The sequence below is a fragment of the Lissotriton vulgaris genome, chromosome 3_1 (assembly GCF_964263255.1).
Source record: "Lissotriton vulgaris chromosome 3_1, aLisVul1.2, whole genome shotgun sequence".
Taxonomy (NCBI): Eukaryota; Metazoa; Chordata; class Amphibia; order Caudata; family Salamandridae; genus Lissotriton; species Lissotriton vulgaris.
The window spans coordinates 1596494672-1596510189 of record NC_141689.1 but is presented as its reverse complement, the minus strand read 5'-3'; positions in this window follow the sequence as shown (position 1 = coordinate 1596510189).

Here is a 15518-nt window from a genome sequence, read left to right as displayed (position 1 = left end):
ATCATAGAACCGGGGGAAATAGAAAAAACAAACAAAAAAAAAACCCCGGACAGCTAATTCCATTTCAGCAGATGTCAAAAGGATCTTTTATTGTGGTGCCCAGCTCTTGCCAAGTCAAGTTTAGACACTTGTAGTATTGGAGCTCACCAGTCAGGTAGAGAAGGTGGATGCTGATCCTTCCACTTTATACAAATCTCCCTTTTTGCCAACAGAATGGAGTAAAAAAAAAAGAAGATTTTTCGCGGGGCTTTGCACTCCATCGCTCACTCCCAAAATGACAAGAGGTAGGTCAATCGAAATTTGCAAACCCAAAGAATCAAAGCAAATTACTAATGGAATCCCAGAAGCTGAGATACAGGGGCATTCAAAAAAAATATGGGCAACGGTGGCCTCCAACAGGCCACATCTAGCACAGGCCACCGGGGAACCTTGGACAAATTTTGACAGCCTTTGTGGCGAGTTATATGCTCTGTGAAGCGTGTAAAGGTGGTTCCTACGCAACCATGATGGCTTCACAATATCCCATAGGACTTGAAATGATATAGACCAAAGATATTTTAAGTTAGGACAGGCAAGGGAAGAGCTCCACAGCAACTCTGGAATTTCCCGTCTGACTCCTCCAATATCCAGTTATACCACACAGATACATCTTTTTTGCCCGATGGTTTGTCCAAAAGTAGAGTCTCAAGTTGGTTGCCACCCCAACTGGAGTTCCACTTCGAGCTGAGATTTGCGAGGTATAGTGCTGCATCCAGCTGGTAATCTGAATATATTTAAATTGAGAGAGGTTTGATCCTATCTTCCCATTTAAAACTTCCCATGGTAACAGGCTTCCTCACACGAATATGTCTCCCCATACCTCCAGCCCACCATCACGCAAAGGAGCAGCCAGGCTATTTTCTAGCTACTCAGGACTAACAGGAGATTCCCAAAGCGGGGCCCTGCTAGAAAAATAACCAAGCTTTACTAAGGTGCTCATCTTAAACCACATTTTTGCCATCCCCTGTAAAATCTTCAACTTAATTTTCTTAAAGTATTTGGGGTCTCCAAATTTTAGCAAAAATCCTGATTGTGCAACCGCTTCACCCTTAAGCATAGCTGAGAACAAGCTGCCAACCCCGTGATCTACAGGCATCTTTAACAACATTCGAGCATGGCTCGCCCAAGCATATACCTGTAGATCTAGAGCTGCCAAGCCTCCCTTCTCCCTGCGCTGCCTGAGCTTCTTCCATGCAATCCTAGGGATATGTTTATCCCAAATAAAAGACGTTACATCTCCCTGCAACTTAGAAATGAATGATGAATCAAAGAAAAGAGGAATAGTATTAAAAAGAAATGACACCTTTGGCAAGATAGTCATCTTAACTAAATTAATTCGTCCCAACAAAGTTAACGCGAGATGCGACCAGGTTTGCATGAGTTTACGGCATTCCCTTGCAACGTTAGTGAAGGTAGCTATTGCAATTTTATTAATGTCTTTGATAATATTCAGAGGAAAGTAACGAAGACTAGAAGTAGGCTGTACCTCCAAAACACTATCTGTATCATTCCACACCATTACCTCAGTCGTGGAGGCATTAACCTCGTAACCAGATATTTCAACAAATTCTAAAGCAAGTTTGATAGCTGCTGGAAAGGCTGAACTTATGTCTGAGGAAAATAACAAAGTCCGACACTATCCCTGGGGAAGCTGACCCAACGTTGGTCTCTATGAAGAGCTGTGTTTCAATAAGTAGGGAGGATATATCATCTGCTGCTGATAGGAGCGAGCGGTCAAACGTCCAAGATCTAGACACCTTAGGGGACCCCTCAAGTTCCATAAAAACTGCCGAATCATCCAATAGATGGGATGGAAGAGATAAAATATTTTTCACACATTCGACCAAACGATGGTTAATTAGAACAAAGTCAATCCTAGACTGGTGGTGGTACTTCTGATTACGAAAAGAAACCCCCTGCTTCTTTCCAGCCCTATACCTCCAGATATCAACAAGCCCGTACTGCTTCATAGACTAAGTAGAAAAACATTGTCTTTGAAAGAGCCAACGGTCGGCAGTTCAGGGTTTTATCTAAACGAGGGTCCAAAACTATATTAAAGTCCCCCGCCAGGATCGTCGGTTCAGGGAAAGACAATAGATGAGAAAAATAGACTTTATTACGGATGGGTCATCTATATTAGGCTCATAATAGCCCACTATCGTAATATAAGCACCGGCTATTAGCACTGAAGCAATGACCCATCTGCCACCTGGGTCCATTATTTTAGACACTAATCTAACTCCCGCAAATACTGCATGATCTTATCCGACCTAGGTCTGGTGCGGAGGCCATTCACGTTCCAGGAGACAACTTTCACATTACTCATAAAGGCCCAACACTGCCCTCCCCCAACCACACACAACCGCTGCAAGCCAAAAACTCTGCCCTAAACTGAATATTGCCATACTACAGCCAAAGACTTAAAACCAACAACACTCCAGAATCCTGTAGAAAATACGTTTTTTTTTACTTCTCCCTGCCCCTCCCCCTCCCCCGTGCCCTAAACTTCCCTCCACCCACCTCTGGGAAACCCTTGCCCTATCTATCCGGAACTGGTCCAGAAGATAGTGCCCCAACCCAATACTCCCACTGTGCTAACTGTAAACTTTAAAAATCCAAAATTGACGACAGTACGTGAAGTAGAGGTTGCCTGGCTTAGACTAAATATGAAACGAGCTAGCCCTGTGGTCTAACCTTCCTCAAACAACCCTTATTCCCCATATGCTCACCCCATTTAAAAAACATTTTTTTTATTTGTTTTCCATATAAAGTAGAAAAAGAAAGAAACTTTTGTTTTTCCCTTAGTTATATTCTCCGTACACTTATTACTACCTCTTGCCTCCTTAGACAAAAGAAAAACCCTAGAGAATACTATAAGGGGACAATAGATACAGAAAACTCAGCCAGAAGAGCCCTTCGCACCACCCTTAGCCCCTCCAATGCTAAGCAGTAGCTCATCTGCCTCTTGTACAGACCTAATGCTAAACATTTTATTGTTGTACATTATTCTCAGTGAGGCAGGGAACTTAAGTTGAGCTGATGCGCCTGCACTTCTAAATGCGTCCAGGCGCCTACCAAGCTCCCATTGCTTCTCAAGGGTAGCCCCGGAAAGGCCTGATCTAATTTGAAAATTAAACCCTTTCCCTGCCAACGCTTTATGCTTCAATGCCGCAGTAAGAATACTTTCTTTAAGGATATAAGTATGGAAATTCACCAGAATTTTACGGGGTTTGTCTCTATTAGGATTCTTCCTGTAAAGGTCTCTGTGAATAGGTTGGATGTCTTTGGCCAGTTCTTCGGGTGATTCCACCAAGTTCAGAGCTTCTTTTAAAAGAGAGACCACATACAACTTAATGTCGGACCCTTCTCTTCCCTCTGGGACATTCAAGGTACGTAAGTTACTATGTCTATAATTATTCTCAAGAGTTTCCATCCTCTCAGCCATTAAGAGATCTTCTTTCTTGAGCTTAGTGATATCACCTTTGGTCTGTTCTAAATGTAACGATAGTCCCGCAACTGTCTCTTCCAGGGCTGATGTTCTCGCATAAAGGCCATCAATCTTGTTGTCTAGGGATTCACAGAAATTTCTTATCTCTAGTTGATTTGCTTTAGACGCTTCAAAACCATTTTTAATGTCACTGGACAAAGCTAGAAACATAGACTGCAAAGAAGTAGTCATGGAGGCAGCCGTAGGGGCATCAATAGCCACCTGCAGAGGCTCTTCCTGCGCAATATTCAGCTCCAGAACTTTCTCTGCCGCCATTCCCTCTGAGCCTACACATGTTTCTCCTGACTATACTGAGGCTATATCTACAAACTGGGAGGGCAGGACACTTTCTGCACCCCTGCATCTGTGTCTGCGTCTGTGCTTGCGTCTATGTCTGTGTCTATGTCTGTGTCTAAACTAGGACCATCCACAAGGGCAGTTTAAGGGGGTTCCTCCATAGCAATAGCGCCAGACACAATTAAATCCAGCAATTGACACCCCAGGGGAACAGGCTGAACCAAAGTTTAATCTTCTGTGAGGTGCAGCACTTGTGGAATAACCTTAAAGTAAGAACGCAATGATGGAGTAATTTTAGACCCGGCACCAATAGCTAAATTATAAACCTTTAATGCCTTACAGCTTTTTGCCCGCTTTGCTTCAATTTCCGTGCATAAATAAGAGGAAGTTTTCTTAGGTCTAGCTGTTCCAAAATCCGGATTCTTGTTAGAAACTTTAAGGCTTGGAGAAAGAGGCACAGCAAATGATTCAACAAGTAATAGCTTAACTGGCTTAACAGGTGTTGGTATTGGTGCTGGTACTACCGATGTTAGGGCTAACTCGCTCTCACCGGGTCCCACCGTGGCACTCTTGTCTCCCAAGCCCTTCTTTTTACCCCCACGCTTACCTCTTTTTTTTATCACTATTGGCGCAGCTTTCACAGGGTTAATCCTATTGTCAGAACACACCACAACCTCACCATCACTCCTAATCTCGACGGCGGGATCTCGCTAGGTCTCCCAAAGACTTGTTTGGCTCCTGTGAAGACTCTGTGTCTGCTGGTGTCTCCTCTCCCCTAACGCCAATAGCAAAACTACTGGGGCCGCCATTTGCAATGCGAGAAGCGTGCAATAGGCTCCAGAACCGCCGCCCTCTCCTAAGCTCCAGGGCGGCCCGAGACCAAAGCTGCACGCCCGGACCTGGACCTAATCCTGATCCCAAACTAGCTGAGGGCGAGCCAGCAGCAGAGCCTCCAAGCTTCGTGACCCCCACGTCAGCTGCCTGCTGATGCCCAAGCAAAGCCGAAGCCGGAGGAGCAAGAGGGGCGGGAGAAAGAACACCCCCCTCCAAACACATGAGGCAGAGACGCCAAACAGGACACCAACCGGTACACGAAGAACCTCGGCAATCTCCAGTAGGTAAGCAGAGAAAAGAAGGTAACGGGCACTAATTACAAGCCATCCACAAATTCCCAGGGCTTTCCCTGTGTCCTGTCATGTCAGACACACTCCACAGCACCGCACATCGCACTGGAGCTACCAAACAACGGGAGCATTAGACGGATCACCTCAGCAGCTCAGCTTGCTGCCGCCATGTTTCCCCAATTGCTATCTGACTTGGACAGGACTTCATCTGATACAACCTGCAGCCTTGCCCCGCTGGTGGATTTTGATTTCCATTTCAGAGACTAAGCTAGAAGGTAAATCTTTGCCTAGGAAAAACCCACTTGGGTATGATGACCTGCACTCTATCGCAGTCAGACTGAAACCCCACCTGGGTCTCAGTCCGCAACAAACAAAAACTTCTCATTGGCATTTTACTTTTACTTTTTAAGTTTTGCCTTTGAGCTTAAAAAATGTATGTCTCCCGTAGCCTTAAAGTTTCTCTCATACCCGTGTAAATTTACTAATTACATTTTGCTGTATATTTAGAATTTAGTTGAGTAATTTTTAGTGTGCTGTTTTGATTTTCTAGCAGTTTTGTTGCTGCTAAATGCTTTGCATATATTCCTAAGTTAAGTTTGTCTGCTTTGCTCCACAGATACTACAGGGTTGAGAACAGTTTTTAAATTATTAGAACTGTGTTTGGCCCTGGCAAGTTTGTGTTCTTATTCCTTGTAGTGGACTCACGTCCACCCCAATTATTAACCCACTTTCTTGCAGTCTTCCAAAACAGCCAATCAGCGAAATAGAAAAAGAAACATCCATGCATGTGATAATGTGACTGTGAATGTACCCTCATATAGAAACAGTGTCATATGTACATCATGCACAGACATTAATTCATTTTCAATAAGAGGCAGGGTTTTGTTCATGTCTCCCTTAACTTTGTCAGGTAAAACACGCTAAAGCAGTATTGCAAAAGGCCTCACTGTCCTCTGCGTATAGACACTTGGGACCATTTCACATAAAATGCGCACAGACGGTGGCTGATTGGTGTCTTAAGTAGTGAACAGTTGAAGCAGCACTATTATTTTTACCTTAGATAGTGATAAATGTTTGCTTGCCACAGGAACTTTCAAGGTATGTGGTCCTCTTTGGATGTACATATAGCCGCGTACGTTGACATACCTAACGTAGATAACTAAACATATCACATACACAGAGCAACATTACACCACATGAAATACTTTGCATGGCACATCACAATAACACAGTCAAAACAGAAAACAACATAAAAACTGCAGTGCTATAAAAAAAATCACATTGCAATAATGTTGATCCAAAAGACAGTAGCACAAAGGACAACAGTACATATCACCAGCACAAAATGCCACACAGCAAATGTGCACTAACTTTCCGATTGCACATTAACACATCCAGAGTCCTATTTGATAATACTGTGGTAAATGGTGTTTAGAGCAAGCACTACCTTATAATAGTGTTTTGTGTTCTGTCCTTGACTCCCTCTGTGTGTATGATCTAAGGATAGGTGTTTCTAAAGAAGTTCATGCCGTGTCCCTCCACTGTCAGCATTTTCTACCTGGATTCATACAGCAGGGTATACGGCCACCTATGCATGGATAATCTGTCAAAGCCGAGAGTCTGAAAGTCATTAAATGGGTTTGAAAACTACTGTCCTCCTACACACAACATACACTCTACTCATAAACACATCACCACCCCCTCTACGTCACAACCTCCTCTCACAAACAATACTATACAACCAAATCCTTTGCATGAAACATATACATCAGCACCCCTTTTCACTACACTTCAACGCAAAACATATCATACTCACCAGCACAACAAGATCTTCAAAGCGCAACACCGCATAATACTTACCATCACAAAATACAAACATATACCCACCTTTCAAACCACACAAAGGAACGAACTCCAATGCCAAGCTTTCCCTCTTTCACCACACCTAACACAGATACAGCAATACAGCAACTCTCTTCTAACCGCCTCTCATCCATTGGACAGTTTAGAACATTACTACATGACCAACCTGCTGCACCACCTCCCCTGACTCATACACCTTCCGCCTTATACACATACAAAAAATATAAGCAACATGCCACACCTCACAACTTTGCTTCCCCATGTCTACTTCACAACAATGTTACACCACAAAAGCAACACAGCACTCCAACTCACTCTCAAACACCATCTCCAACACATACATACGCAGACCCATCAAAATGCTTGCTTAGCATGCTGGATGAGGAACACGATACAGAACAGCTACCCGATTGCTATCCTAATACAGCTAATACCAGCACTAAAAACACACCTGCTACAAACCCACACAATACTGATCACTCTTCTACAAAGAAAAGTCCCACTATCACCAAAGGCCACTCACTAAACTGTCTACTAATAAATGCTCGATCCCTCTCTAAAAACAAGCATCACATCTACAACCTTATCACCGATGCAAAACCAGACATACGTTTCATAACCGAATCATGGTTGGGAGAGGATATGGCTCCAATCCAGGCTGTTCTATTCAGACAAACAATACATATCACTAAAATTGACAAAATCTCCATAAAGAATTGTGAGGCTCTTCTAACAAGATGCAATCCTACACCGTCTTCCTCCTGTACCTTCCTGCTCCTTTACAGACCTCCACCTAGCAAGGTAACATTCCCAGTCACACTTCTAGACACAGTTTCAAACCTGATAACAATACACTCCAACCTATGCATTCTGGGTAACCTTAATATTTAATTTGATAAACCCAATATGACCCATCCAAAAACAATAATCACTGGCCTAGACGCATTGAACCTGCATCAGATTGTCCACAATCTGATGCAGATCACACACCGCTGGTCATATCCTAGATGTCAGTTTTGCTAATACTGAACTAGTTACCTTTCAAACTAGAACTCCAGTCACATGGTCAGACCACCACTTGCTTGCTGTCCCAACATAAAACAACACTAAGCGACTCACCTAAAACTACCTTACATTCATCCATCCACCTATCGGCCGTGGAAAAAACTCAATTAGGAACACTTAGAAACACAACTAACATCCAGTACTAATCTGGAAACCACAAATTCTGTTCAAAATCTATATGAGTGGCTACAGGAAGCTTTTGACACCCTGATACCACTCAAAACCACACAACAGAACAAAAGAAAAAAAGCACCTTTGAGAAACATAGAAATAAAAGACATAAAACAACAAATTAGAAAGCTGCATCGTACCTGGCTCAAAACAAACGCCAAACAAGACAAACTTCACCTACAGAAAATTACCAGATTATACAAGTCGGCTATCAAAAAAGCTAAGAAAAGGTACTATTCAGACAGAATTCAAAACGCTAAATGTGCAAATAAAGAATTCTATAAAATACTCAATGAATTTTAAAAACCAAATTGCCTAGAAGGAACTCATCCTGTTACTCAGGATTTCACAGACAAACTGGCAAATCATTACACGGACAAAGCAGACATGCTGGACTCATATTTAAAACAGAAACAAAGCACCAGCACTAACCCTTGTACAAAACAACAATCCAAGAATGCTCTAATCAAGCCTCTCCGTTCCTTCCAACACATCTCACACGATGAATTTATGGACCTGGTCAAAAAAAGCAGGCCTGCCGGCAGCCCTTCTGACTCCTGTCCGCCACAAACTTTCAAGACAATTCTTTTAACAACCTCTGCTGCCATTCCAGTAAGAAGAATCATCAATGATTCCTTAACTACTGGAATATTTTCAGAAGAACTCAAAAAGTTATACATACACCCTTTACTGAAGAAAACAAACTTTGACCTGCTGAACCCTGACAACTACAGACCCATTACAAATGGACCTTTCCTGGTCAAACTGATAGATAGAGCAGCATTCTCCCAGTTGTCACAATTCATTGAAGAGAATGACATACTTTCAGGCTTCCAAACAGGATTCCATCCGGGAAGAGGCACTGAATCTGCCCTCCTTGCCATCTGGGATGACCTGAAGAATATAGTTGACCGCAACGGGGTTGCCGCGCTACTCCTCTTAGACCTCTCAGCTGCCTTTGACACGGTTGACCATGCATGACACTCTGAAACAAAGACTCTATGAAGCCGGCATAGAGGGAACTGCTCTAGACTGGATCACATCCTACCTTCGAAACAGAACTAATGTCATCCATAACCCACCTTTCTTGTCCAAACCGTATTCCACAAAAGCTGGGGTCCCTCAAGGTTCTATCATCACGCCCATGCTTTTCAACATCTATATGAAGTCATTACCTGTACTGATCAATAAATTTCACCTCACATGCTATAACTATGCAAATGACACGCAAAAACTCCTTCAACTGGAAAGCCCCAAAGACATTGGAAAATGACCAATTTTCAGCTTTCTCAGAGCCGTGGATCAGTAGATGACTTGGAGCCATCTCAAACTGAATGCTTAAAAAACTGAAATACTCATGTGTGACGATTGAAAACATTACAACCTGCTTCCTGCATGGCCTAATGAACCAGGATAACTGCCTAAAGTATCGAAGGAAGTAAGAATCCTCGGAATGACCATGGACTCCAAGGTGTTGATGAATGCCCAAGTAGATAAACTAGCAAGATAAAGCTTTGTCATTATAAAAACACTGCAACGAATTTTCCCTCATTTGGGATTTCCACACAAGGTCCAAGCTACCATCTCCCTTGTTCTGTCCAAACTCGATTACGCTAATAGCCTCTACCCCGGATCACCTTTAACGACCATGTAAAGACTACATCAGATTCACAACTCGGCTGCCAGACTACTCTTGCATATCAAACCGCGAGACCACATCTCCCCTGCCTTGAAAGCCCTGCATTGGTTATCGGTTGCCAGAAGATCCACGTTAAAGCAGCTTTATACCACCCACAAAGAAATACATGGAATGGGACCACTCTTCATCAGGAATAATATCACCAAACACTTTCATCAAAGGAACCTCAGCTCTAAAGAAGCATCTCGCCTCAAAATCCCACCATACAAGAAAAAAACATGAGTGGCGCATCCTTCTCTGTTCAAGCAGCCAAACTATGGAACTCTTAACCCCCCAACATAAGGTCCCCCAACAACCATCTTATCTTCAGAAAACAACTCAAGATTTGGCTCTTCCCCACATAAACACCTTACGCAAACAGAAATTTACAGCATATCCCTCTGTATATAAGCATTTGTTTTCACTATAGATATGTACCTATCTTTGTGTACTACTTTGTATAATTATGTAAAATAATTGTTGTTGAGAGAAAAAAAATAATAAATAAATAAAATTCACCTTTGGTCTACACGTACATACTTCCATTGTGCATCTATGTACCTTCCAGGTATTGGATCTGTGTGTCTGTTACTTTTCTCCTGAAAAAGCATATCCAATGCACAACCCTATTTCTAATCCTGTGCCTCCTATCAATATCTTTAATCTACATATACTTACGTCCTTTATGTATCTACATACTTTCAATGTACTTATGGATCTATATATTTATCACTTTCTTCTAACTTAGCATTTCCAATGCATTACCCTATTTCTCAGCATATACTTTGCTCAATATATCTTCTAGCCCAACCTTCTGACTCATCTCAAACTTCTTTATACTACTCTTTCCAATGCATTACCCAATCTCTCATCCTATACATCTATCAATATATCCCCTACATCCACTCTCTCATTTATCCCATACCCCATACCACTACTAGAAATATCTTTAATCTACATATAGTTACCTCCTTTATGTCTCTATATACCATCAATGTACTTACGGATCTATATCTTTATCACTTTCTTCTAATTTAGCATTTCCAATGCACTACCCTATTTCTCAGCCTTTACTTCGCTCTACATATCTCCTAGCCCAACCTTCTGACTCATCTCAAACTTCTTTCTACTACTCTTTCCAATGCACTCCCCTATCTCTCATCCTATACATCTGTCAATATCCTCTACATCCACTCTCATTTATCCCAACCCCCTTACCACTACTATGATCGCCAAAATAACCCTTTCTAGACTTTCTCCTACTCAACCCCTCCTTGCATCATCTGACACCTCTTTTACTATACCGATCCCCTAAAACAAACCTTTCTAAACTCTTCCCTCTGACTCCTCCCCTCCAAAACTCTTTTTTACTCATCCAAAAGCCTCCTCCTACTGCTAAAACCTAAAAAAAAATCCTTCACTCTTTTATCCCTCCACTATCCTTTTCAATCAAGATTAACAGACTAACATGTTCACTTCTCAAATTCCATAGTTAACTATACTAATTCACCACTAACCCTTTATTGGGTTTCCAGAGGAGCGTGCTACTCGCTAATACAGAGTCTCAACACCCCATCAGGGTTACACGAGCTATATAAATGCAAACCTTTTTCCTTTTCTACCCCTCTCCAACCCTTCTTAATCCAAATCCACCACTAAAATTACTCTCATGTTTCACCATACTAATTCAACACTAATCCTGATGGGTTCCAGAGTAGCGCGCTACTTGCGCTTCAAAACCCCATCAGGGGTAGCAAGCGCTATATAAATACAAACCTCTTTCCCTCTTCTATCCTGCCACCTCCCTTCTCTACCCAAATAACTGAATAACATATTCACTACTCCAATTACTTTATATTTTACTATACTAATTTTGAACACTAATCCTTTATGAGTTCCAGAGTGGCGTGCTACTCACTAGAAAAGCGCTTCAACACCCATCAGTGGTAACAGAGTGCTATATGAATGCAAACCTTTCTTCCCCTTTTATCTCTCCACTATCCTTCTCACTCCAAATATCTGACTAAATATCCACCACTGAAATTATTTCATATTTAACCATAATAATTCACCACTAATCCTTTATGGGCTTGCTGAATAGCGTGCATCAACAAGCGCTATATAAATACAAACCTTTGTCCTCCTCTATCCTTCTGCTATCATTCCAAATCCAAATAACTGACTAACCTATCAAACACTTAAAATGTACTTGCATGTTTCACGATACTATTTCAACAATAATCCTCTATGGGTCCCGAGTAGCGTGCTACTCACCGAAAAAGCGCTTTGACGCCTCGTCAAGGGTAGTAAGCGCTATATAAATGCAATTACAATACAGTACTCTCACAGTATAGCAGATTTTGAGCCATTATAGGAAAGGATTTACACTGCACCCTCTATTTAGGGTGAATGTTGTGATGTCCTTTTTCTCTGTCGTATCTGATGTTTGAAAGATAAAAACTTTAATATAGCTTTCGGAATGGCCATCAAAGTCAACAGGGCTTTTCACCAATGTTTGTGTACATTAACAGGATCCACAATGACAGAAGTTTCTGTCAATGTACAGAGATACATTTTGGGCTTGTGATAATCCCAAAATCTGGTGGACCGTACGTAGTTCATCAGGGTGGCACAGATAATGTCCTCCAGCCCCGATAGACTGTACTGCCAAACAATAGATGACGCACTTTGTCTGCATACTAAAAATGTTCCCTTTTCTTGTAAAGGGCAAATAAATATAGCACACTAACACTAAGTCAGAGGAGTGAAGAAATGTATTGAATGGAGAGCATGACTCATTGTCTCTCGATATAGTGAAATGGATCAAAAGCCTGCCTTGGTGTTTCATCTTTTTTTGGCATTAACTACATGTACTGATCACTAAAGGGGTAGTGGTGACTAGGTACATTAGGTAAAAGAAGGCCATGACATTGGAACAAGAAAAAAGTTCAACTTTGTTTGCTATAATTGCTCTGGTGCCCTTTTAGACATGGGCATTTTGAGTATAATGTTGAATCTTATACATGAATGATGATCTTCAAAAATATGTTATCCATCATGGTCATTTTTGTTGGTACTTTGCAAGATTATGCAGTTTGTAGTGCCACAGAGCAATTTCTGGCAATGCCAAAAGGAAACACATGTCCAAGGTTGAAACAGGAAGTGCACATGTGAAATATTGCTGGGGATGTAGGAGAAGTTTATCTACATGAAAATTTATTTTCCGTGTGGATAAAAAATTAAAGAGAATGCAAAGTGCAATTGCACCACATTGTTACATTTACATATGTATAAATGTGCACTATGTACATTTCCAAATGTGAAAATGATTATATATGCTTGTAAATTGATTTCACAAAGAATTCCAGGACAACTCCTGGGAACCCAAGATTCTGTGGTATTCCCACAGAAAATACTGGTTTCCTTTATGGTTCAAGACAGATCTGAAATGTACATAAAATGTGGTCAGAATCCTATAAATGTACATTTAAGCTTATTTTGGTGAACCAGGTCACTAGCCTGCAGTAAAAATAGACACATCCAATCTCCTCTGTTTGTGAGGTGGATAGTGTAGTGTTCACTATAAGTGGAATTTTGACAGTTTGGGAGGTAGGAACGTGACGGAGAAGGATTTTAGGAATGTGTAGGTGTGAGAATTCTAGTGGGACGTTTGGTGGATTGGAGAGTCGGTGCCAACTTGGTGAATGTTAAACTGTCTTTTTACTACATGAATAAATCTTCTGGAATCACCACAAGGTGTGTGTTTATTTCCCACACAAATTGGTGATTAGTGAGAAGAAATCCAGCATTCACCTCAATTTCATTACAAGACAGGAGGCTAACATTATGCATTAATCTTTTTAATGCAGCTCACAGCCGCTTACATCACAAAGGTTAAGAATAGAACTAAATGACATAACAGTGTCCATAAAAGGCGTGTGCCCAGATAAATCAGCCTCTTTTGAATGCGGCTCACAACAGATAAGTAACTCTCTTGCAATCCTTACTAACCTTGTGCCAGTTTGCCATTTATAATTGTGTTTTTACCTTCACATAATGTTTAACTTTATTGAACTGCTTAATACTGCTTAATACTGTGCCACTGAACTTTGTTTTCATGGCTGATATATAAAAATGTTTATCTCCACGTTTTTGCCTCCCTTGCTGTGTGACTTGTTCCCAACTCTTTACTCGATCGCTGCCATACCCCACGATCTCCCCCCCCTCTCACCCCCCTGACTTCCAATTTATGGTCGTCACACCCTTTTCACGTTTTGATTACTTTCTACCCGATCCCCTGAGCGCTCCCCTCCTTTCCCCTCCGTTTCCTCGCTTACCGGCGCTGGCTCGATCAGGGGCACTCCGCCGATACACTCGCGCCCATTTCAACATTAAACGCGACCTCAGCCTCGCGCTTGCAACAAAACGCGTCCCCTGACCCGAGGCTGAGGAATGAACCTTGGCAACGGCGGCGCAACGCGGTGTGCCTCCCAACTATCATTCCTCTCCCACCAGGCATCAGCTGCTCGAGCCCTTCGGTTATTTTACTGATTGGACCACGATCAGCTGTTTTTTCCCACTTCAAGCGCTTAGGTGGCATTTTCGACGTGTATATCCACGTTTTAATAGGTTTAAGCCTACATTTTATGCCTAATCTCTTACCCTTCCTGGCTCAACCTTTTCAAACAATATTTATTTAATTAATTTAAAAACAACCCAAATTCTTAACTAGATTTAAACCCTACCTTACTTGGAATTACCTAAGATTCTTAATTTACATAAAAAATATTAAAAAAAAAAAAAAAGGACTTTACCTAATTATTTTAATACTTGTCCGACCTAGAATCAGATGATGCTATGGCAAGCTCCCCAAATCACAACAATGATAACTTTAAATCCTTCCTTCAAAGGGAAATGAGGACATGTATGCTGAATACTTTCCGTGAATTTATGTCCAATAAAAGGTCCCTCTTACCTGATGAAGAAACTTCTGATTTAGAAGCTGAACACCCTAAAGCTACTAAAAAAAGTAAACACTCTTTAAGCACTGACGGAGGTCGCGCTACCTCATTTGAGATGGGAGGTTCAAGCACCTCAAAAGGCATGGGAGGTCCAAGCACCTCAAATGGCATGGGAGGTCCAAGCACCTCAAAAAGCAAGGGAGGCCTAAGCGCCACAAAAGGTAATGTTGTCCCGAACGCCTCTAACAACGCAACAAATCTCAGTGCTCCCCTCAACTCCAGCTCAGAGGAAGATGAACTCTTCCTGGACCCTGACGACGAATTCGTCTTGGACCTTGACGAGCAAGATACTGATGAATGGGACCTTAACACTCTATCAGAGACGCACTCCTCTGACGCAATTCTTGACCCTCTAGGCGAGGAGATGTTCTCCCCCGAAAACATCTCCCACCCTAACAGCAAAAAGTGGTACCCACATGACCACGTAGCCAAGTTCGTCACCAAATGGCTGAGAAACCCCCTTCAAAGAGAATCTCGTAACACCATGAGATCTGAGTGCCCCCGTCCATTTATTGAGGGAAAAGTCTGCCAAACTCCCAACCTAGACCCCGACTTAATCAAATTCCTATTCAAACTAGGTAAGGACCCAAGAAAAGGCCTAGAAAGAGCCCTTAAAACATGTCAAGACTACCTCCTTGACCTCCTGGGTCCCCTTACCAGAATACTAGACCTCGCTGAGGAATCACATATCTCCCACACACCCCTAGACATTAACCTAATTAAAGGCTGGAGCCAGAGAGCCATCGTACTACTGGGCAATGCCAACTCCTCCC